The sequence below is a fragment of the Panulirus ornatus genome, chromosome 69 (assembly GCF_036320965.1).
Source record: "Panulirus ornatus isolate Po-2019 chromosome 69, ASM3632096v1, whole genome shotgun sequence".
NCBI lineage: Eukaryota > Metazoa > Arthropoda > Malacostraca > Decapoda > Palinuridae > Panulirus > Panulirus ornatus.
The window spans coordinates 20182584-20205026 of NC_092292.1; the positions used below are offsets into that span (position 1 = coordinate 20182584).

General features: G+C 41.8%; 1 long non-coding RNA gene across 1 annotated transcript in view; it reads left to right on the forward strand.

Annotated features, from left to right (window-relative positions):
* The first annotated feature begins 937 nt into the window (after positions 1-937).
* LOC139747523 (uncharacterized) overlaps positions 938-22443 on the forward strand; it is a 47832-nt gene continuing 26326 nt past the window's right edge. Inside the window, exons 1-2 of the long non-coding RNA XR_011712410.1 lie at positions 938-1445; positions 15628-15730. This is a non-coding gene — a long non-coding RNA (uncharacterized lncRNA). The remainder of the gene's footprint in view (positions 1446-15627; positions 15731-22443) is intronic.

Genomic DNA, 22443 nt, shown 5'->3' on the forward strand with positions numbered 1-22443 from the left:
CAGGTCATATTTTGTTGCTATAAAAATGGCCTTGGCTCCTTTCATAGGAGATTCTTAGAAAATACAGAATTCCATTCTAGAGTTGCGTGATTCTGTGATGAGACAGAAAGCTGGCGAGCATTCTTACACCGTGACCCAGTCATACCGATGATGACAGCCGGGCCAGTAGCGACTATGGTATGGTGATGATACTAGAACTACTGGTGACCCAAGCATGGCATACTACCAACCTGGTTCATTTACTCAGTGAGGAAGAATATTCTGGTCACAAAAATCTATCGGTGGGTCTAAATGTCGTGCGTACGAGGCCCAGAAAACAGCAGAGGTGTTGTTTGATTATACAGAAATCATTATGTGAAAAAATGATACTGTATGGTAGAACTAAATCTGAAATCATAAATTGTGGTGCATTTTTTCTAATCATCAAACATGAAGACAAAAGGAACAGATCATTACGGAGGCCGAAAGCGACTGGAATTACCAATAATGATATAACGTATTCAAAATTACATGTATCTGGAACCCGACACGGCATTATAAACCGTTTGCCTAAAGTTCACAAAGGTGATTTTCCGCCTTGCTGCTGTCGGCATCTATAACAACAATCTGGCAATTTCGTTTGTTCCAGTCATTTCAACAATAACTTCTGATCATTATACAGTAAAGGATCTTTTCATGTGTAAGATAATGCTAATATAGATTTCATAGGTTGTGTTATCGCCTAGCTTGTACGTAGAATCTTTGTTTACAAACACTCCACCCGAGGAAAACATCTGTGGTAACAACCTATTCAGCGGTGCGGACGTAGCTGATTGGTTGAGTAAGTTTCAATTTAAATTTTACTGATAGTGTATTGGTTAAACATTAAGCAAATTACTACGTCCGTCAGTGAAGACACTAAGTGTGCCTAAGGATGTGATTCATCTTCCTTCTTCTGTTAACTGGGAAAAGCGGTCGTTCACTCCTTAAGCCACGAGTGTGCTACGAATATCTTTTTTTTTCTCAGATTAACGTTCAAGTAGCTTTAACAGCAAAATACACGATCCAATCATTTTTCAAGTTCAAGAACGTTGATCCGGAGTGTTGCAGTCGTCTTTTGTTTACTAATACTAGAGTAACAGTTGTAATCATTTGTATTTTGACAGAACGAATGAATGCATTAAGGACGCACATCCAGGACCGTTCTGCACGATCAATGCAGCCCAACTTGCCAGTCCACAAACCACCCTTCTCAGCAACACGTAATCATGCTCACGACGGTGATCGCCGGATGTCGCCCAGTAGCTTCTTAGACAGTGAAGTGTTCAAACTTTAGCACCTCCCGCCCTACAGGAATACCTCCTGCCCGACAGGAGGTATACAATTAGCATACAAGATCAACGATTGCAAAGAGTAGTTCAACATCATAATTCATGCACTAACAAGATCGAAGGATATTTACAAAAGTTAGTGTAACACTTATCCACATTTTTCCTTAGTAACTTTATTGATGTGACTTTTTAAGTTAGTTCTAGGCTTCGTTTTATAAAAAAAAAAAAAAAACACGTTTTGATGATTATCCAAAGTCCACTATTTCACAGAAACATGTTTGCTGTTTTTAACTCCATGATTTCTGCTTAATATTTTCCTTCCAGTATATCAAATCTTATTTTGAGGTACATTTTCTCTTAGTGTTTTGGTTCCAAGGATGACATATTCTTGTAATGTTTATTAGTGTGTGTGTGTGTGTATATATATATATATATATATATATATATATATATATATATATATATATATATATATATATATATATATATATGTGTGTGTGTGTATTCTTCAATATGTCTCTGTCACAACTTTTACCATAACACCATGATTACGGAATATCATTTATTGATTTGGAGAGTAAGATTATATGAATTAATGTCCAATCAAAGCATGTTTATGATGATGAATGTTTCGGTCATGTTAATGTGAACTACGGGCATACTGTTTGTCCACTTACTAACATATGTTCAAGACGTCTCTTAAGCACGAGAAATCGAACCCGATCCGAGTACTTTAACGCCATTATCTAGCGCATTTTGATACTGTTTACAAGTCTCTATTATCCGGGTTGATGTTGAAGGAAAATGTTGACAATGAATAATGATTATAAGTATTTAGTTCATATTTTGGTGTCTACCAAAAGTGATTAAAGTCACTTGCGAACAGTGTCTTAATGTCATTTTGTAAGCCATTATGTCTTATGTTATCGACGGTAGATGTAACACTGGAAAGTTGGGTAATGTATCTAGAAAATGTGCTGATACGATATTTTGAAATCTATTCTAATCTGCGTGAAAGACCAGGTTCCTCTATTTGGTGAATCTGTATTTTGGCAGTGAAAATCGGCGTTTTTTTCATATCGGATTGATAAAATCAACATTGTTAGCTAGACTAGATCCAGTACAAAATTATGTTTGGGGTACTCACAGTGAAAAGAGAGAGAGAGAGAGAGAGAGAGAGAGAGAGAGAGAGAGAGAGAGAGAGAGAGAGAGAGAGAGAGAGAGAGAGAGAGAGAGGTGCTTCTAAGATGTGAGAGAATGTCAGACACATCTATCCACAATCTCCCTCTCCCGATCTTCTGTCTCAATCAAAATGTGTTCATTACAGCTATATGGTTAGGGGCAGCAGGCGTTTGGGTGGGCAATGAAACTGTCAGTGAGGTGGAGCAAAAGTCACGACTTATGCTCCCCTCCTCCCCACTTCCCAGCGCTCACAGGGCGCACACTGCATGCTCTTATATAATCAGGTGATGCGGTGCCTCACCCCGTAATGGAATTCGTAGATCATAGTCTGATCCAGATTCATGAATAGTGACGCCTTTTCAACAAAAATATCTGATTATAATCCTTACAGACAGTCCTTCCTTCGTCCTTAGATGTTAAATTGTTTGGGTTGTTTGCCCTGCAGTCAGGACTAATGAAGCACTTTCCATACTAGAATACTATTGATACCAATGTTAAAACATTTGTCTAGGTTAAAGTGTTACACGTGGGAATAATGTAAATACGAATACTGAAGTTTGTAAGTGGGAGTATTGAAACACTTGTTTACTCTACATTACTGGAGGCAGTACTAAAACATTTCCACATACTGTAGTGTTGTAGATAACAGTAATGAAGTATGTGTATACACTGTACTATCGAAGATAAAACTATAGAATCGAAAGATAAAACTGCTGAGTCGAATCAGACTAGTGTTACGAAATATGATCTGATCCCAGTATGTACCTCTCATGGCAGAAGTGAATGTAGCGTTACAAGAAAAAAAGAGGGTAAAGAGAACGAGAATGTCCGAAGCATGAGTGATAATTGGCGTTCAAACTGAATCTTAAGTGCTTTGAAACACTAATTAAGACACGAAGAAGAAGTTGGACACTGGTTAGAATGTCCACCCATACTGTGAGTCATATAAAAGAGGTACAATTACTGACCCCTGACCTAAAGATGGCCTGGTCAGTCCATTGACCCCGGCTGGTAATTATGCTCCAAGCAGTCCACCTCTCACTTGGCCAAGGTCAAGACCACCTTGTTAACAGAGAGAGAGGGAGAGAGAGAGAGAGAGAGAGAGAGAGAGAGAGAGAGAGAGAGAGAGAGAGAGAGAGAGAGAGAGAGAGAGAGAGAGAGAGAGAGGTCCACACTTGATCCCCTGAAAAAAGTACAAGCTTTGCTTATGATCGACTCTAGTGTGTCAAGTCTTTTTGATGATGAAATTCTAGTCGATCTCAGTGGTCAAGACCTGATGCCTGATTTGGTACAGGCATTAACACTTCAGCTGGTTGGTCCTTGCGGTCATTGCATTTACTTGACTAATATCCAATGAGCTGCTTATATCAGCTGTTAGTGATGAACCCAATAAGCGTCATATTTAGTAATGAAAAGATGAAAGGGGTCGCCAAAAAGCTACATACAATGTATGGTCAAGTAGATAACTGTTCAGATGAGCCAGAAGATCCAAAGACCCCTATCCATCTCACCAATAAGGGTAGGAACATCTAGTTAATAATAGCTCGTGCATTGCAAGGAACTCCATGGCACTTGCCTATTCCTTTGGCACACAGAACAAATGTTACTGTGAGTGGAGTGTGACAGATTTGTTTCATATGTCAATATTCAATAAATCACAAGGAGCAATTTGCTGAATGGAGAAGTTAACAACTACATCAAAGGTTTCTTCTTTGTTGTCTTGGAGATGCGGATATATTGATTGAGTTTTTTCTCTGCCGTCTCCATCCATTATCGACATAGGAATGTCTGGTAATGACGTGCTGGACCTTATCAACAACATTGCTACCGTGTCAGTGATGCACGTTACTCTCTCGTATCGAGTTGTGCATAGCTGTACCAGTCGTGGGTGCGAGTGTAGAATACGTCTTAAGCCAATAATGCCTTTCACCTTTTTAGCACTACGTCTGGCAGTGAATAGTTACTTGCTTGGTTCAGTATATATATTGAGCACGTGTGTTTGTTCGTTTCTTTGTTACTCTTTCACGACCGAACCGTTGTACCTGGTTGAACCAGATTTTGGGAGTAGGTATTTCAGAACCTAAGATAGGTTTTAAGCTACTGCATGTTGGCCTTAACATATTTGTTCGTTTATATATGCGTCTGTTTATTGCTCTTTCATGGCCATATCGTTCAGAGGACCAAAATTTTGGATGTACGTACTGTCGAATCTGAGTAGAATAAACTTACGATCATTTTTTATAAAACAATAAAGTCATAATTATCAAACAGTAAGAAAAAAAGATTGTACATCCTTTGTTGTACAAGAACACTCAGCACAGGCGAGGCACACAATCGGGTATCTCTTTGTTCGACCCGTCTCCTCTCCACCACCTGCAGGCTGCGGTAACAGACAGCCGATCAGACGATCTTCGTCTTGACACCAGTTTATTAACTCGAGCTCTGACCAACAATCGAGCCCCCAGTTCCAACAGACTTAACTTCAAGAGTTAAGTGACCAGCGCGGCATGGAGTTAAGTGTTGCATGTAAGGACGTGGAGCCTTTTGGGTTTGACCTTTGAACTGTAATGGAAGGGGGAAAAAGTGGATCCGTTCTCCAGATCACCTTCTTGGCCGACCTCAGACCTGAGTGCCCAGGTCGTGACTCCCAGAGGAGGAGGAGGAGGGGAGGGGAGGGGATGTGGGTGCTGGACCTCGTTAACATGAGTGATGCCTTTCACTGGTCTGGTCCTGACGTGAGGGGACGGAGAGGACCCTGCCACTGTAGCCAACACACAATATGCACATTAAGCAGTGACGTGATTCTACGAGTAATACAAGCGATGAGCAACTGGTTATGCAAATACCAGGAGTCGACTCTGTACCTGCACTTGGCTCTCTCTGACCCCTACATACCATTTCATCTCGAAGTAACAAAGCTGAAGTTTTCTTAAACCAATACAATTGTTTATTTTGATGAAAGATTCATCAGTGGCATAATAAATGCACATATTTCACAATTTCTTTTCGTTGCGAGAAAGTAGTGATTTAAGGAACTCGATAACAACAAGAATAATATGTGTTTACCACGTTAGAGAGAGTCACCAATATCCAAAGAGGACGAAATGCGTGTATATGGTTGGTGTATTGATCTATATGGAAAAATTCTTTTTCATTTCAAGCGTTTATGTACAGTTACAGTACTCTCCTTGCCTGCGACAGTTATTAGATAAGATATTTTTTCCAAGTATCTTACCCATGTAAGGGACAAGTTATTTCTTGGTTGTAAACATCGAAGACGAAAGATGGGCGGCTTGGTGAGTGGCCGCTCGCACTGACCCCATCACTCGCGCCCATCGTCCCCATCACTCGTACTGACCCCATCATTCCCGCAACACTGACTCCATCACCTGCAACATCTCATCCATCACCGGCGCCCTTCACCCCCAGCAATGTGACGCACACACACACACACACACGCTTAGCAAGCACCGCTCACCAACCATTTGACAGTGTCCAGTATTTGCATGAGAATGTCGTATTCGCAAGTATGCAAAAAACATTTTCTACCTTGTTGAGAGGTACTGCATGAGACATTCAGTGGCGTCTTGTCAAGATTGCATCCATCTACATTCCAACATGTAGCATAACTTACGCTGGCTGGAAGTTTCTGGTCACTCACAATATCAGCAAAATGAATTATGTGATTCTTTTTGCCCGATCTGCGAAGACTATGCCATGCATCGGTAAGAAGCAAGTTAACAGCTCCGTAGGAGTTTGATATTCAGGACCTTCATCGACGAGACATTTGGGACAATCAAGACTAGCAACTACCGCAGTGCTTGTTAAGATGATACGACTATAGTTGTGCTTGTTAACGTGGTACTTCTGATTCCATACTCGACGAGAAAAGAAAGTGCAGCTCATGGTTCTTTTGCGTCTTTTGTGACGCTTACGATTTCAGTGGTCGGTGTGCGATCCGATGTAATTTGTGACTGATTCAAGAAAAGAAGAGTTGATCACTTATTCTCCTGTTATACGCAAATCAAATAGAAAAAATAAATAAGAGAGAGAAATGTCTTCAACACAATACATAATCGATGATTGATGAATGAATATTCTTTTTATTGTCAGTCGTCGTCAGGTCCCTAAGCACGTCATCCTTCATACATCGATCCAGCGAAGCAAAGACACAAGAAGCAGCGACCAACGCCAGCCTGGCGTGGAGGCGGTGACCCGTATCGCGGAGCGCTGGCTGGGGTCGGGGAGGTCCGCTTGGCAATGGTCCACATCTTGAGCGCGCGCGCGCGCGCACGGGGAGGCTGGAGACTGGTCTCTCGCCGGACGACGCCTGGTGATCTATCTCTCTCAGTGACCTGCGCGTCCCATCATAAAATGAAGAATGGATAAAGAATTAGTTTGGGGAAGTAAGACGTGATCAATCATTAGAACCAACTTTTCATTGAGGTAATTAGGTTTTGTCTTTCATAACCTAATTAAATCTGCTGAATCTTGAATGAGAAAGCAGTTTTTGAACAACTTCAGGGTCATTTGCATAGTTGTATAAGAAGAAGACTTTAGAAAAGAAATGAAACATATATATATATATATATATATATATATATATATATATATATATATATATATATATATATATATATATATATATATATATACATATACATATATATATATATATATATATATATATATATATATATATATATATATATATATATATATATATATATATATATGTATATATAAACTCACCTGAGAAACGTTCTCAAATGAGAGACCTTGCCCAAGTTAAGGCCATGTTTGCTGGTAATAACCATTTAAAAATCTAGCATATTGCCAGTTTAAACAGTTGATCTGTGTACTGTTTTCTATATGACTCCATATAATTCCTTGCTACTGGGACATGGGATATATCCTTACCATAGTAATAACTATACATCGTTTTTACATGTGTCATATATGACTGTTGGAATCAGTCAGTCAAGAGCCTGTGACACTGTCCAAAGGTTCGAAGTAAATGAGAGAAATTTGTTGTGCTATGTATCATGAAGATCGCATTACACATGATGGAGGAATGCACACCAAGAAAAGAGAAGAAAAAAAGATGAAGAAGATGCAGGTAATTATGATGATGAATAAAGATCAAGGAAAAAATCATATGAGTCCCTTAAGGAACAGAGGGAATAAGAAGAGATAGTGATGCAGTATAGCATAGACCAGAAGGAACGTGATGATAGTGTTGGTGACAGTGAAGATAACGACAAAAATTATGACGAAGATGATGGTAGTAACGATGGTGATCATGACGATAGTAATGATGATGATGGTAATTGATGCTAATGATAGATGATAGTTGTACTGATGATAGATGATTGTTGTACTGATGATAACGATAAAGATGCTGATGAAGAGGAAGAATTAGATCATAGAAAGGAGATGGAAAGGAGGGAAGATATCTACAAGAACAATAAAAAAGATAAGAGAAAAAATTGGTAACCAATTAGAAAAAAAATAGCACAGCTCTGCCTACATGTTGATTGTACGAGGACTTTCCTTTTCTTATGTCGCAATATCACCTTTCACTATTTTTTTTGTTGATGTTCCCTTCATGTGTACGTCAACATGGTGATAGTGTCAATGATCGAGTCAAATGAAGTGGCTCTTACGCAATTACTTACCCTGACAACCAAACCTTATACTGTGTGATTGTATCTCTGCACTTAAATATGGCACACTGATCATGAGTCACCTTTCACGAAAATCTTTGTATTTCTTAAGATGGAGGAACCAGACTAGGACCCACGTTAGTTATGAGCAGTATAGGATCATCGTCAGGCAAGTTCATCGCCGGCAACTGGGTGGCTAACCACAGAGCATATGCACGGTGCGAGTGTATATGTTCTCGCAATTATCCTTATCTCCTGAAAAAGGCTTTTCGATTGGTGGATGTAGCTTGACCTTGACGGTCTTAATGACCCTGGCAGTTGATAGCCCTGAAGCACAGACAACCAACTACCGTGACGGTGATCAGCACAACATAATAAACATCGACAAATGTATTTTTTCTTCTTCTTTTGGTAGCGGACGGGAGACTGCCACCATAGCATGGGAGAGGAGTGTGAGACAATCACCACAGCTTGAGGTCAAACGTGCGAAAGGAAGCCACCACAACAGGGGTAAGGAGTGGGAGGAAGCCACCATAACAGGGGTTGGGAGTACGAGGGGACAGGAATATGAAACAGGCACTACAGCAGGGACCAGGAAAGCTTCTTGGCGAGGTCCCTGACACAGGGAACAGCAAGTGCCCCAGATACCTCCACAGGAGAGAGGTGGCAGGGCTAGAGTGGGCTGCCACACCGGTTCTTCCTCATGACTTGCCGTCTCTTGATGTTTCTAATTACACAAATATCACTCGCCTACAAGCAAACGAGGCATCTTCATCTAGCACACTTCAACGATAGACTCCGAATCACTGATCGACGTATAGCAACGATGGGCAGCACACGACAGACGACTGAATATCACAGAAGTCTTCACAAAGCACGTCATCTGTTTTTATTCTTAGAAGTGATAATACTGGATGGGAGGACTTCTAGCCCCCAACTTTAGTCTCTTTGTCTCATTCTGTGAAACGCAAGAGAGGACAAGGTAGTATACCTTCTCCCTTTCATGTGGTTGTCGATTAGTTAAACAATCCCAGGACTCCTTTTATGTGGACCCTACAATTTCAAGGCTGCGGCCCAGTCAGAGGCAGGGAAATAATGGACTCTTCTTGATCGAAAAGCTCTTCGAGACGATACTCCTTTTCGTCCAGTGACGATGATTCAGCCTCGCCGTAGATGACTTTCCTCTCGAGGTGTAACGACACAGTCTATCTTCATATTTCCATTTTCCAGATATCGGTGTCTGATGTAGAAAATGAAAGTGTTATCCTCAGTAAGGGAAGGGGATATCTCCAAAGCTTTCCCTTCCAAAAATTATCCACCCAACGAAGTGGACGTAAAAACATATCCAGTTATATGATCATGCAAGCAAACAGATACGTAAATATACGCTTAAAATGGAAATAGCATATCACTCCATCACTCACACTATTATGAAGACATTGGCAAACACCCTCAGGAGAACACATGAAGAGACGGGAGGAAGGTTCTGTGAGGAGGGTATTATTAAAATCAAGACGCCATTGCTGTGCACACGGTGAAAAGCTTACTATCACTGACGTTTTCATTCATCACACGAGTACACACCGTGGTACTCAGAGTCTAGACCAGCTGGTGAAAGTACACAGAAAGTGACATGAACGACAGGTGGATCCTTGCCTTACCTGGAGAGGACCTCGGGATCTCCCGTCACTGTGCGCTAAGAGACTTTATATATCTCCATTTCAAGGAAGTATCAACATGTATGATTGCGTCTTAAAAAAAAACTTACACATGTACCAGTGGCACGAGAGAGCTTAAATCTGTCATCTTATCATGGGAGATCCTACACCCGCCACTATAAAGTTAGGGGACAGACATTTGTTATCTTTTACGTCTGTGTCACATCGATGATCCCTGCATCTGTGCGTTTGTCACATATTTTTCGTTACACCATTGTTAAACTAAACAATGAACAACCAGTTTCCTAAGTACAGCTACCGAATCCTGTGATGACGAAACTCGGGTCTCTGTCCTAGATTAAGTTGACGAAACCGAGCATCCGGCGGCGGCTGGGGACTGGTAACACTGGCTGGCCAAGGTCTCCAGGGGTGAGGTCAGCTGACCGGCCCACTGATTCTTCTCCCAGGATGAATAGCAATAACGCAGAGACAAGGCCGCTTCAACATTTCAGGTATCATTATACCGAACCAAATCCATCCGTCTACAGCCTCATGCACCAAGATAAATACAGGTTTAACTTAGGTGTTTCAAGTCGTCTGACGTCAAGAAACTACTGATATCTCTGTTCGTACTGGGGAAGGGACGACAGGGCTGGTTACTGGTGCTTGCCTGCTGTCTGGGGCGCGCGAGAGAAAGTGTTGAGAGGGCTGGGGCAGCGGCGCTGCAGCCAGGCCACGGGAGGAAAGTGAAACTTATTCATACAGCTACGTTACAAGCAGGGAATCGGAGGAGGTATTGAATGTTAGGCACAATGTTCTTAAGGATGCCATTGTGACGAATAGTATTATTGAGCATGTTATACCGAGGGGGAAAATATATGAGTATTGTAATAAAGGAGGAAACGCTAAAGTATTGGAATGAGAAAGAAAATCCCAAAGGATAATGGGAAAATAGAGAATTTAACTAAGAATGCTGTAATGTAGGAGGAAATAAGCGATGGTCTGATAAGGGAAAATATAACATGGCTTTGTGATGAGGAAGAATGTTGCTGAGAGTTTTATAAGGTGTGTGAGTGTTGCTGAAGATCTCTTGGTGAAGGATATATGTTGTAAGACGTTGTAATGAGGGATAACATCGTTGGGAGTGTTATGTTGAGGGAAAACACTGATAACAATGCTGTAATGAGCAAAAACATTGTAGTGATTATCCTTTTTTCAATGATACTTAATTACTCATCCTTGCCCTAACGAGATAGCACCAGGAACAAATGAACAACGGCCTTATTTGCACAATCCAATCTCTTGCTGTCGTTGATAATGTATTGAAACCAGTGCTTACCATCCATAGCTAAGCTCCACAGACTATTTCATGATTTACTTTGACAGCTTCACATGCCTGGTTAAGCCCATTGATAGCATGTCGTCAACCATGTACAGCGTTGATCTAGTCCATTCCATCCCACGAGCACCTCTCATTCTTGTGAATGCTTAGGCAGTGGTACCCCTAGAGCCTCCTTCTGTTCATCCGTCTCTCTCCTTCTCCGTCTCTTCCAACCTCTTCTTCCCTCCACTTCTGACTTGTAGGTCATCGTAGTCGTTCTTCACTCATCCTCTTCATATGACCAAACAATTTCAGGACGACCTGGTCAACTTCATTTATAATGTGCCTGCTATCAAGCCTCGCTCTTTCACTGTCATTTCTAAGACAATCAACCCGCCTCTCATCATATATCATTCTCAGGCATATCATGTCCAATAGCTACTCCCTTTTTCTTTCTTTGGCATTAAAGGCTTACAACTCACATCCTTACAACACTGTCAGGGATACTTTACCTTAAAACATTCCCATATTTGCCCTTACAAACACTGGCCTCTCCTGCCACACATTACTTAAAGCACACAAGACCTCAGTCCCCACTCTCCCTCCCCCTTCAGTTTCCATCACGTTCTACCCTTTCAAACTCACTCTCATAGTATCCTGACCCAGTTCCCTATTACACATTATTATCTTACTTTTATTCATCTTAATTGTCAGCTTCCTCCTATCACAAACTTTTTCGACCTCCCACAACAGCTTCTGGAGCTTCTCTCTAGTCTGCTACCAGAGTCGTGTCATCTGCAAACAGCAGCGGACTTAACTCCCAGGGCTCCCAAACCCCTATCATATTGCATACATACTCACTTAATGACCCTCAAATTCATCTCCCTCACTACCTCCTCCATTAACGGAACACACCCTTGACGCGGACCTACCTTCACCTGAAATCACGCACCCTTCTCCGTCCTTACTTCCACTTACACTTTACTCTATAAAACTGCTCGATACATTTAACGGCTTTACTACTTCTCTGTATAAACTTCAACAAGCCATATCTATTTGTTCTTTTCGTACGCTTTCTTCAGGTTCATGAATGTCACATACAAATCCCTCTTTCTCCAAGGAAACCAAGACGTATCAACTTATGTATGACGGGTTATTGCTTCATGGTTTGGGGCAATCAACTGCCAGAGTCATTAAAGCTGTCAACGGCAAGCTACATCTGCTAAGAAAAATCTTTAGCACGTTCTACAGGTGTTAACGATAATTGTATGACCATACACATTCTCACTGTACATGAGGCCCATCCCTAGCACCTTAGCGAGAATAATACACAAAATTTAAGTTGATACAGACGAAGATGAAACAAAATTCAAGATAGAATCAGAAACGGAAATAGAGGATGTGATAAGGATAAATTAAATATTTAGATAAAAGAATAGGGAAGGAGCAATGATGGAATGACTTGTAAGACAATGTTAAAATGTAACACAAATGAAGGAATGATAGAAGACCACAATGAATACTTTCTCCTCGCCGAAGCTTGCTTCTCCTCCTAGCCAAGATCTTGGCTTATCTCGAACATTACTTTGTCTGAGGGACTGCCATCGTCTGCATCATGCATGGTGCTGCATCCTTGACGAGGGAGTGAAGGTAGACAGACTCAGGGGTTCCAGTGTTCCATTTTCGTAGATGATCCCGTTGAGTTCGAGCGCCACCAGGGCAGTAGGCATGGGTAAGTGCTCACCTGGTGAAGCTCAGCTCCTGCTGAGTTTGAGCGCCAGGGGAGCGTCAATCAGTGGGCTGAGCTCACCAGGGTTAGGACCAGCCGTCTGGGGATCCGGTCAACGCGGACGGTGACGCCACCACACCCTACACCTTTCTTTTTTTCCCCAGGTGGAACATGGTCACCGGTAGACACTACCTGGCTATTAACGAAGAACTAGTGTGTAATTATACCTCTGTAGCTCTCGTCGGGGTGCGTGCTTACGGCTTAATAACTTAAGTCTTTAATGTGAAAAAAGAAATGAACAAAATAAATCCCAAATTTGACTATTTAGAAGTTATAGGATCAGAGAAGATAGAGAGAAAAACGGATTCATCGACCTTGTTTTTTTTATCATTTTTTCGTAAGAAACCTTGACGATGTCCCTTAGCAGCATGAGACCACAGTTACCACTACTGTGGACAAGTGAACAATAAATGAAGTTATGAAAGAAGATTGTGAATATTCTGAGGAAAAGGTTCATGTGAGAAGAGTTGTCGGACTGATTCTCAATAAAAAATGCTGCAAAGGCTTTGCTTGAATAGAGGGCCTTTCTCAAAGTATGTTTTTGGCCGAAATACGAACACTACTAAGTCTTGTCACTGCGGTAGTTGGCTACGACCCAAGTGTCAAAACAGCTGAAGAGAGAAAGGAAGAACTCTGTGAAAGCCAAATATATAAAAGTGATATAATGATTGTCCTTAAGAAGGACATTGTAAAGACTTGAAAATGATAACAAATGAGAATAAAGCGCGATGTGTGAGGTTATGTGAGCGCAAACAGTCTAGAAACTGGTGACAAAAGTCACAATCAGTAAAGTACCTGGGTATCATCCGATGGAGTGCAGCAGATTCAGCATAGTCACTTGTGGTATGTATGGCAGAGAGAACATACTGCTTGATATGCAGAGCTGAAGGTTGCACCTACAGGTAGTGATCAACTGCTTGTCCCTCTCGTCTTGAACCTGAAGCTACATTTCTTCATCCCCAAAACAGAGGATCATTAAATTATCTCTTCACATATGAAACCTCTCGCTTGCTAAATGAAATATAGTTCGGATTTTATTATAATGAATAGAGATATTACTTTATTGGTAAAAGTGAACTTGCATAGAAAAATAATCTAACAGTATGAATATGGTGTGACGTAAGAGGTGAATATATATATATATATATATATATATATATATATATATATATATATATATATATATATATATATATATATATATATATATATATATAAACTGTAGATTACCAGAGAATCGAAAGGAAGAAATAGATTTCGGATGAAATCTGTGATCGTTATAGCAAAAGACGAAGCAGCAGAAAAAGAACACAGTTATTCAAGGGCATTGCTTCTGAGGTAAACGTATTAAGGCCTGAACATTGCTCTCGTGGTAGGAGCTAAAGTACTTATTACCATGATGCAAGGCACCGCCCAGTCGGTACCAATACAGCAGAAAGTGTTGAAATACAAACCCAGGCACCTTTACCCCTTGACATTACAAGTGAATTCCTAATCTTGTGACCTCGCAGACATGTTAGATACTCTCTCTGCCTCACATATCTGAAGAATTAGATACTCTCATTTAGTGCCCTCAGGTCTCGCTGGGATATTGGTTCACGTACCAGATTCTTGCTGTCAATTACCTAAGCTCAAGGTGTTTTCTTGATATGTAACACTTACAACATAGTGTCTAGCTCAAGGTGTTACTTGGTACGTCCATATATATATATATATATATAAGTTATAGGCAGTAGGTGTAAGAGATCTCACCCCCCCCCCTCTCTCTCTCTCTCTCTCTCTCTCTCTCTCTCTCTCTCTCTCTCTCTCTCTCTCTATCTCTCTCTCTTTCTCTTTCTCTCTCTCTCTCTGGATACAAAGGGTTGCAACCTGGTAGCGTCTTCCCCACACCGTGTGGGCAGAGGTGTTGGGACTGTATCCTAATGAAGGTGGTGCGTGATCTCTGTGTTCTCCCAGGTCACGTGTGGGAGTTATTATTCTCCACCTTCACCACCACCACCACCACAACCGCAGCCACAACCACTACCACCACCACTACCACAACCTCAGCCAACGCCACTACCACCATCACCACCACCACTAAACACTATCACTAGTACCATAACCTCAAGACAACCAGTACCACCATTATTACCACATCTACCACCGCCACCATCAGAACCATCGCCATCTTTAGTACCACCATAATCCCCAGAGACACTATCACCATCACCATCACCGTTACCTCCATCACCACAACCACCATCACATACATGACAACTATCATCACTATCACAACGCAACCATCATCACCAGTAAAACCGCCATCACCATCACCACTATCACCTTCACTGTGTTCACCAATACCTGCCGACTAGGTATCGCACACACACACACACACACACACACACACACTCACACACACAAGTAGGACGAGGCCAAGACAACCACACGTGAGTACCTTCCCACCCCTGGTCTAGGAAATGCCTGAGGTGAGGAAGTCGAAGAGCCACTTATCATGCAGGGAAGGAACAATGCGGACAATATTGTACTTTACGATACATTCAGCTGAGAATCTATGAACATCGCATGCACTAGGAATCAACACAATACCTAGAATTCAGTAGAATCACAGTCAAATGTTGTTCATGAAAATTGTGTAGATATATAGATGGAATGATCAGAAACTTTACACGACACTCATCATTATTCCATTCTTCAGGATCGCGTCTGCAGTCGTTAATCTGCTGAGGGCAGGACCGGGAGCTACTTCGTCTCAAGACTACAATAGACGGGCGTCTGGCGGGCCAGAGGTTGTGGCAGAGGTGAGGGTGTGTGTTTACCATAGAATTTATGACTAATGTGAGTACATAGATATGCATTGTGGCGCTCTTGAAAGGCACCTTTAAGAATTTCTGTAGAAGCCATCGGTCATGCAAGTAATCGATGATCATGTCATGTTTTCAATGAAAAGATAAAGCGCTAAAGTAATTCAACCTGGACGGATATCAAGGTATCGGTTTTGTGTGACTAAAATCCTTAGAAAATTGAAAGAGGAAACGTTCCTGTGTAAAAGATACACTGGTAAATGTAACGTACATTTAAGGCTAAAATACAGTATTACGAGCGTGTGTTTGTAACACTAGACATAAAAATACTTGTATGACCAGTCAAAACACGAGACAAATACTGTTTGTCATTTGTTATTGTAAACTCCACTTAGTCGAAGTTGAACTTGCTTTAGGTCATCATGGCAGCAACACTTGCTTTGGGGGTTTTGTCCAGAAACTTAGGCATATAGTGGTTCCCGAGACACCCACAGGTCAAACAAAGGATGCCACACCTGGACGAGGGAAGCCGGCCAGAGTGTCCGTGCCCCGGAGCCAGTACCTATAGTAGGTGTGGCCAAAGTTGATAGCCTCGGTGGGTGTGTGGCCAGAGCTGATGGCCTCGGTGGGTGTGTGGCCAACTCTGGAAGCCTCAGAGGGTGTACAGTCTCAGGAGGTGTATGCCAAGCGCCAGTAGAGTCAGATGCTGTGTGGCCAGCGGTCAGTAGCCTCAACAGGTGTGTGACCAGTGTCATTAGACTTAACGGGTGTGTGGCTAGTGACAGTAGTCTCAGCAGGTGTGAGGCCAGGGCTAACCCAACATGTGTGTTGTCAGGGTTGGTCAAGCACTGCTTTGACCTACCCTGCTAGAACAGTCACTTTCGGGCTAAGAGAGAGGGTCATGACCTCCCTCCGCTGCCTTGGGTTGGTAGCGTGACCTTCTCAGCTCTAACCATATGGAGTAGTCCTCAGCTTTACTCCCCACTGTTGAAAACTGACCTACAGTATTTTTACTGTCGGATCAGAATGTCATGTCTTCACTTGAGTATGTGCTTACATGCGTATCTGTCTCTGTACATTAGATACATATTTTCTTGTGTACACATTGATATACACGCACGCACACACACACACACACACACACACACACACACACACACACACACACACATGGTAATGAAGGCAGCATACAAAAATTTAAGAAAATGTTCAAGAGATGGAGCCCCACAAGTGCAAAACACTCTCTTCGAAGATAAGTGTAAATAGGTAATCAGAATATACATAGAAACACATATATACGCATCACAAAAACATAAACACACATTAAAACACATACACAGACTCACATATACTAATGGCTACAAACAAGCAAACAAACAGACACAGAAATGATAAGTCTGATGTATTTCATATCACATGAAAACAGATGTGACATATTTCGTCACTTTGATTTATATGACTTTTCATATTCTGAAGTTGTGATCACACTGAGAGTTTTTGTCAGATCAAAACACACTGGTCTATCACCTTCTAGTTCCAGGGTCAGTTAAGACCACTACCATTACACAGATTAACGCCGAGAATCAATTGTTTTTTGTTATATTTTTTCACAACTGTTCATCGCGTCATCATGATGTAACTGTTCTTTGGCCAGTCATTTATTTTCTCTTCTTTTACATGCAAATCTGATCAAATGTTTTTGTTAATTTCTATGCTTCATGCCGGGTCAATAGTTGTTGTGTGGCTGATTTTCTGTTGTACTTTACGTTGTACTTATTTTGTACCTTGCTTTCTCATGCTTAATCAGGAATGAAGTTTTGTAAGATGTATGGTACAAGTTAGGTCTGTATATGATCACATTCATACAATATCGTGAGCAGAAGTATTTGGTAGCACACAAGACTTTGTAACCTTGACCTATGACCTTGAAAAATAGATAAGCTTCATAGTTTGATCTAGATCGTTCAACCAATTATGAAACAACATCTACATACTAGGGTGCATTACAGTACGCAATGACCTTTTGAATCTGACCTTCATCCCGATCTTGAAACCTTAATCTTGGTGAGCAGACTTCATTGCACGAGTTTGATTTATATCCTTTGAATCAGTTGTGAGATAACGATGTGCACATCATCATGAAGAGGCTCTTTGATACATAAGATCTTGCGACCTTGAACTTTGACCCCGACCGCAAAAGCTAACTAGATGTAAATCTTTTGATACAAGTTTACCCCATCATTCGATATCATATATAGAAACATTTTAGTATACACTGTATGAAGGATTTCTTTGCCTTCTGAAGTGCATTAAGAGTTCCAAAATAGCCTGAACAGTCTCTCAGATACATGAAGCTTATCACTGGTGTAAAGATTTGGTTTTATCAAGGCTGTGTATTCTGAACGAATTTCAGCTTTTTTATACTTTTTTTTATTTTTGTGTGTAGACAATGACTTTCACAGGATAAATTCTACATTATGAGCTGCTGAAGCCCTGGAGCATTTTCCCTACCAGTAGAGCAGATAATCTCTATCTTATCGCTATACTCTGTACGTTTACAATGATATAGACAGAAGGAATAGATAAGACAGGTGATATAGTGTCATATGGAAAAAAAATAAGGCAAGTTTCTGGTATTATGAAACTGTCTTTCCTCTAATGAGAGATGATCATTAGAAGGCAGATGTAGGCACTGAAGCTAGTGAACTGTCTCTCCGCTCGTGAGAGATGGCTATATCATGGCAGTGGTGGCTAATCCTGCCTCTCCGGGGGAAGAGATGGTTATATGGGGTCAGAAACGGGTACTGGTGTTGGCGAACAGTCTCTCCTCCCATGTCAGCCACCGAGTCTGCCTTCCAACAACAAAACCTGCCTGGTCATCCTTGGCTGGGGGGAACGAGGGAGTGGCTGTCGGCCAGGGAATGTAGCCAGGCGGGGAGGGGAAGGGAGGAAGGGGAGGGAACAGGGGTTGGGCAGGTCAATGGAATAAGGAGGAGGAGGAGGAGGGTAGTGGCGCTCGGGTTGTGGTATGAGGGAATAGTAACAGGGGCTTCTGCCCTGCTTTACTTCCTCAGGATCTGGTTGTGCTGGGGCCTTGGCCTGGGGTTGAAAGTAACTGTGAGTGTGTGTGTGTGTGTGTGTGTGTGTGTGTGTGTGTGTGTGTGTGTGTGTGTGGGTGTGTTTCGGGTAGCGGGTGTGGGGAGACAGACTACCTCCTTCAGACAAGGGATATAGTTAGGCTACGAAAACTTGATTTTCTGCTTTATCTACTTCTATCACCTTAACCTTCTATGCCAGTAAACAGCGTTCACAGCGATGTCTCTCATACGACGAAAACATTCTCAGTTTGCCTTATCTCTCAGATAAAAAGTCGTGTCCCATACAGAAAAAAAAAACTGCTTTCCCAACCATACAAATCATCTCTCAGCTGAACGACTGGTCTCGCAAAACGACTCATTTTTCCAGCTTGATAACATATCTCTCATTTGCATAAGTTTGCTTACCTAGACAATTATTTCTCCTCTGAGCAGTACAGCTGAATGGTCCGCCTCTCGTTTGAAAGAACTATCTCTCAGATGTACGGCATACGTTGGCTGAACGGGCCGTCCGCCAGCTGGGCGAAGTTCTCATACTTGTGACGAAACTTTGATGTTGCAATTACCCGACTGCCACACCCGCCCTCTGCTCCTAGCACGACGATGTCTCATCACAGATGCTGGAGACGATAACGCTGCTAAATATGGGGTCTAGGCCGGAGCCAGGAAGACTTAGGAACGGTCGTTTGAGCGGGTGTATGTACGATACTAGGCTGTAGCTAGTGAATGGTTATCGACATAATTCTAAGTTCTTGTGAGAGAAAAATATAGGAGTTTGTGAGACTTCTAGTTAAAGGAGAAGAAGAAGATTTAAAACATCTCCAAGATTAAATCTTGTTAATGCATACAAGGTTAATGACGGAACTGAGAGAACCGAGACATTCCTCTTCAGGTGAACATATGCGAGGACAGAAATTACGCTTCAGAGGAATTTCAGGGGATTGCCAGAATACCTTAGAGGCAACGCAAGCTGAAGCTGAATACATGCCTGAAGGGAAGTTTGGAAAGCGGAACATCCCTAATAACTGCGCCGACTACACTAACAGGAGCTGACCAGGTCTGGCATTATCATCATTTGGTGTCTTCCTTTCTCAAACCTTGATGACGTTTACAATGATGCTGGGACACTGAAGGGTACTGGCGTTTACGTGAGCGACGACCTGCACCTAAATGCTACTCATTTGTTCCAATCAGAGATGAGGACGCTTGAAGAGGAGAGTGGGAGGGAGGGGAGTGGGGGGGAAGGTTGAGAGGAGGAGGTGGAATGACCAATTAGTCCAGCTGAGTTACGCGACACTGATTAAGACAGAGAACGCCCAGTGGTCTTGTCGTGTCAGTATAAGTTAGACATTAACAGTCCTTACGTCTTATGCAATGCTGAATTCCCATAAATGTCAAGTCTTTGCCACATTCCCCTCCACCCCACTGTGAAGCCATGTACAGGGTGTCAGTGGGGCGCCACCGAATAACTGACCTTCTGACGCTGAGACCACAACCTGACGCCGCTGACAACAGCAGGGTGGGTCAAGCCACAGCTTCAGTACCTTCCAAGGTAAACAGACAGGGTCACTTCACAGCCTCCCTGGAGGTTGCTGATCTTTCCGACTAATGAGATGCGAGAAGGCGGGAACCTCGTAGCAAACCCACCCATGTAGCTCACCACCTGGCAACATCCACCCTTTTGTTAAGGTAAATTACGGCAAAAACTCGTTCAGGGGTCAGTGGGCAGTATAACGGCAAGGTATGATAGCAAGAGTAAGATGCAGAAACCTATTGATCGAGTGACTGAAAAAAACGTCCTCCATTTTCCCAGTATGTGGTGATGATTGCACCACAAATTATAACCTAACCTGTTCTCGCCTCGAAGATCAGGCGTTAAGTCAACTTTTACTATCACATGCTGGCTGACCCTGATCTATCTCAACTTGGGATAGAGAATTTCAACATCACTATGATTGTTTCTGATCATGGTGATGACCCATTTATCGACAAGCGTTTACAGCACTCATAGGTGACTACTGCTGGGAAAACGATGCTTTTATTGCATTATTTTTAAACTTTCTCGGCCATTAGCAGTAGTATTAAGCATGTAGCTCAACTGAACATATTGATCAAGCGTGTCGCTGACCTTAGTAGTATGATGAAGTGAGTCTTTCACCTCAACACTGAAATCCAATATGCATCTCAACCGATGACGGTCATGGACCATGAGCGGGACGCATGCATAAATTGCCGCTACTTGTTGTCTTTTATCCTCCGGTATAAAAAGAAGGATCATAATGGCTCATGAAATCTGCATCATCAAGCTGAAGGTTTGTGATACACTATAGCGTCCTGTGTTCAGATCTTCGAGAAATGACGCTGTTTGCTCCTGCAGCTGAAACTTTGTGAAGAGGAATATATGCACGACCGTCTCCAGCAGCCTAGAGTACCCTGCCCTACAAGAATGCCTAGCTTGTGCCCTCATCACACCCCGAATATGGTCACCAATCATGGACAAGCCTCTTACACGTAGATTATGTATGCAAATGTGGCAGTTCACTTCCCAGTCTTTCTCAGTTGCTAAACTGGATGAGGCAAAATTCTTTTTCCTTAGCAAGGATGTTAACATGCAGGATGAGTTATCCAAACGAGAAGCTGAAAGTAATACGGTAAATGCGTCTGAAAATGGGAAAGATGAAAATTTTGCTTGACATCTAACACTTACGTTAAGTGAGCCTCAATATACACAAAAAAAATTTATTGCATTTTCCTTTTAGTTTTATGTTTGTTTATGTACTCTCTCGACACTAAACTCTGTGTTTCTGACCTCTACCGCTTTCACAGTGGTCAGTTGCTATTTACATGCCTTGGTAATCCTCTGCATTCATTTGAATTATACAGTATCTCTGACCCCAACTCAGCAATGATAATGTAATGTAAGATTGTAGCTTCCTGGAACATATGATCCTTGGCAAGCGACTTACAATCCTCTACGTGGCAGGCGTTAGTAATGAAGACCAGACTATAACCCCAAGTTATCAGTCAGACTTCTCAAAAATATGGCATCGTATAAAAGAAAAGCACTATGATGAGGCTTTCATTGCTTCAGTGACTGGCAAATCCTAAGTCACCTGCACCTGAATGGTCTTTGAATCAAGGAACTCCTAGCTAAGGTCACATTTATGTATCATTTACCGTCATCAAGATGGCTAAACACATGTGCTCTCACAACTGGCTGAAGTTTTGGTCCTCAAATACATGTCAATTAACTTTTTGTTATTTAACTTTTAGTTGGAGTCTCTATTAGATGATTCTGATATGTGCAGCCTTGCTAAAATAGCCAGTGTATTCAATAATCGATATGTATATATATATATATATATATATATATATATATATATATATATATATATATATATATATATATATATATATATATATATATTATCCTTGGGGAGAAAGAATATTGTCCACGTAGTCCTTGCTTGTTGTAGAAGACGAATAAAAGGGGCGGGAGCTGGTAGCTGGAAATCCTCCCTTCCTGTATCACTTTCCAAAAGAAGGAACAGAGCAAGGAAGCAAGTAATGAATTCTCCATTTAAGGCTCAGTCTTTACACACACACACACACACA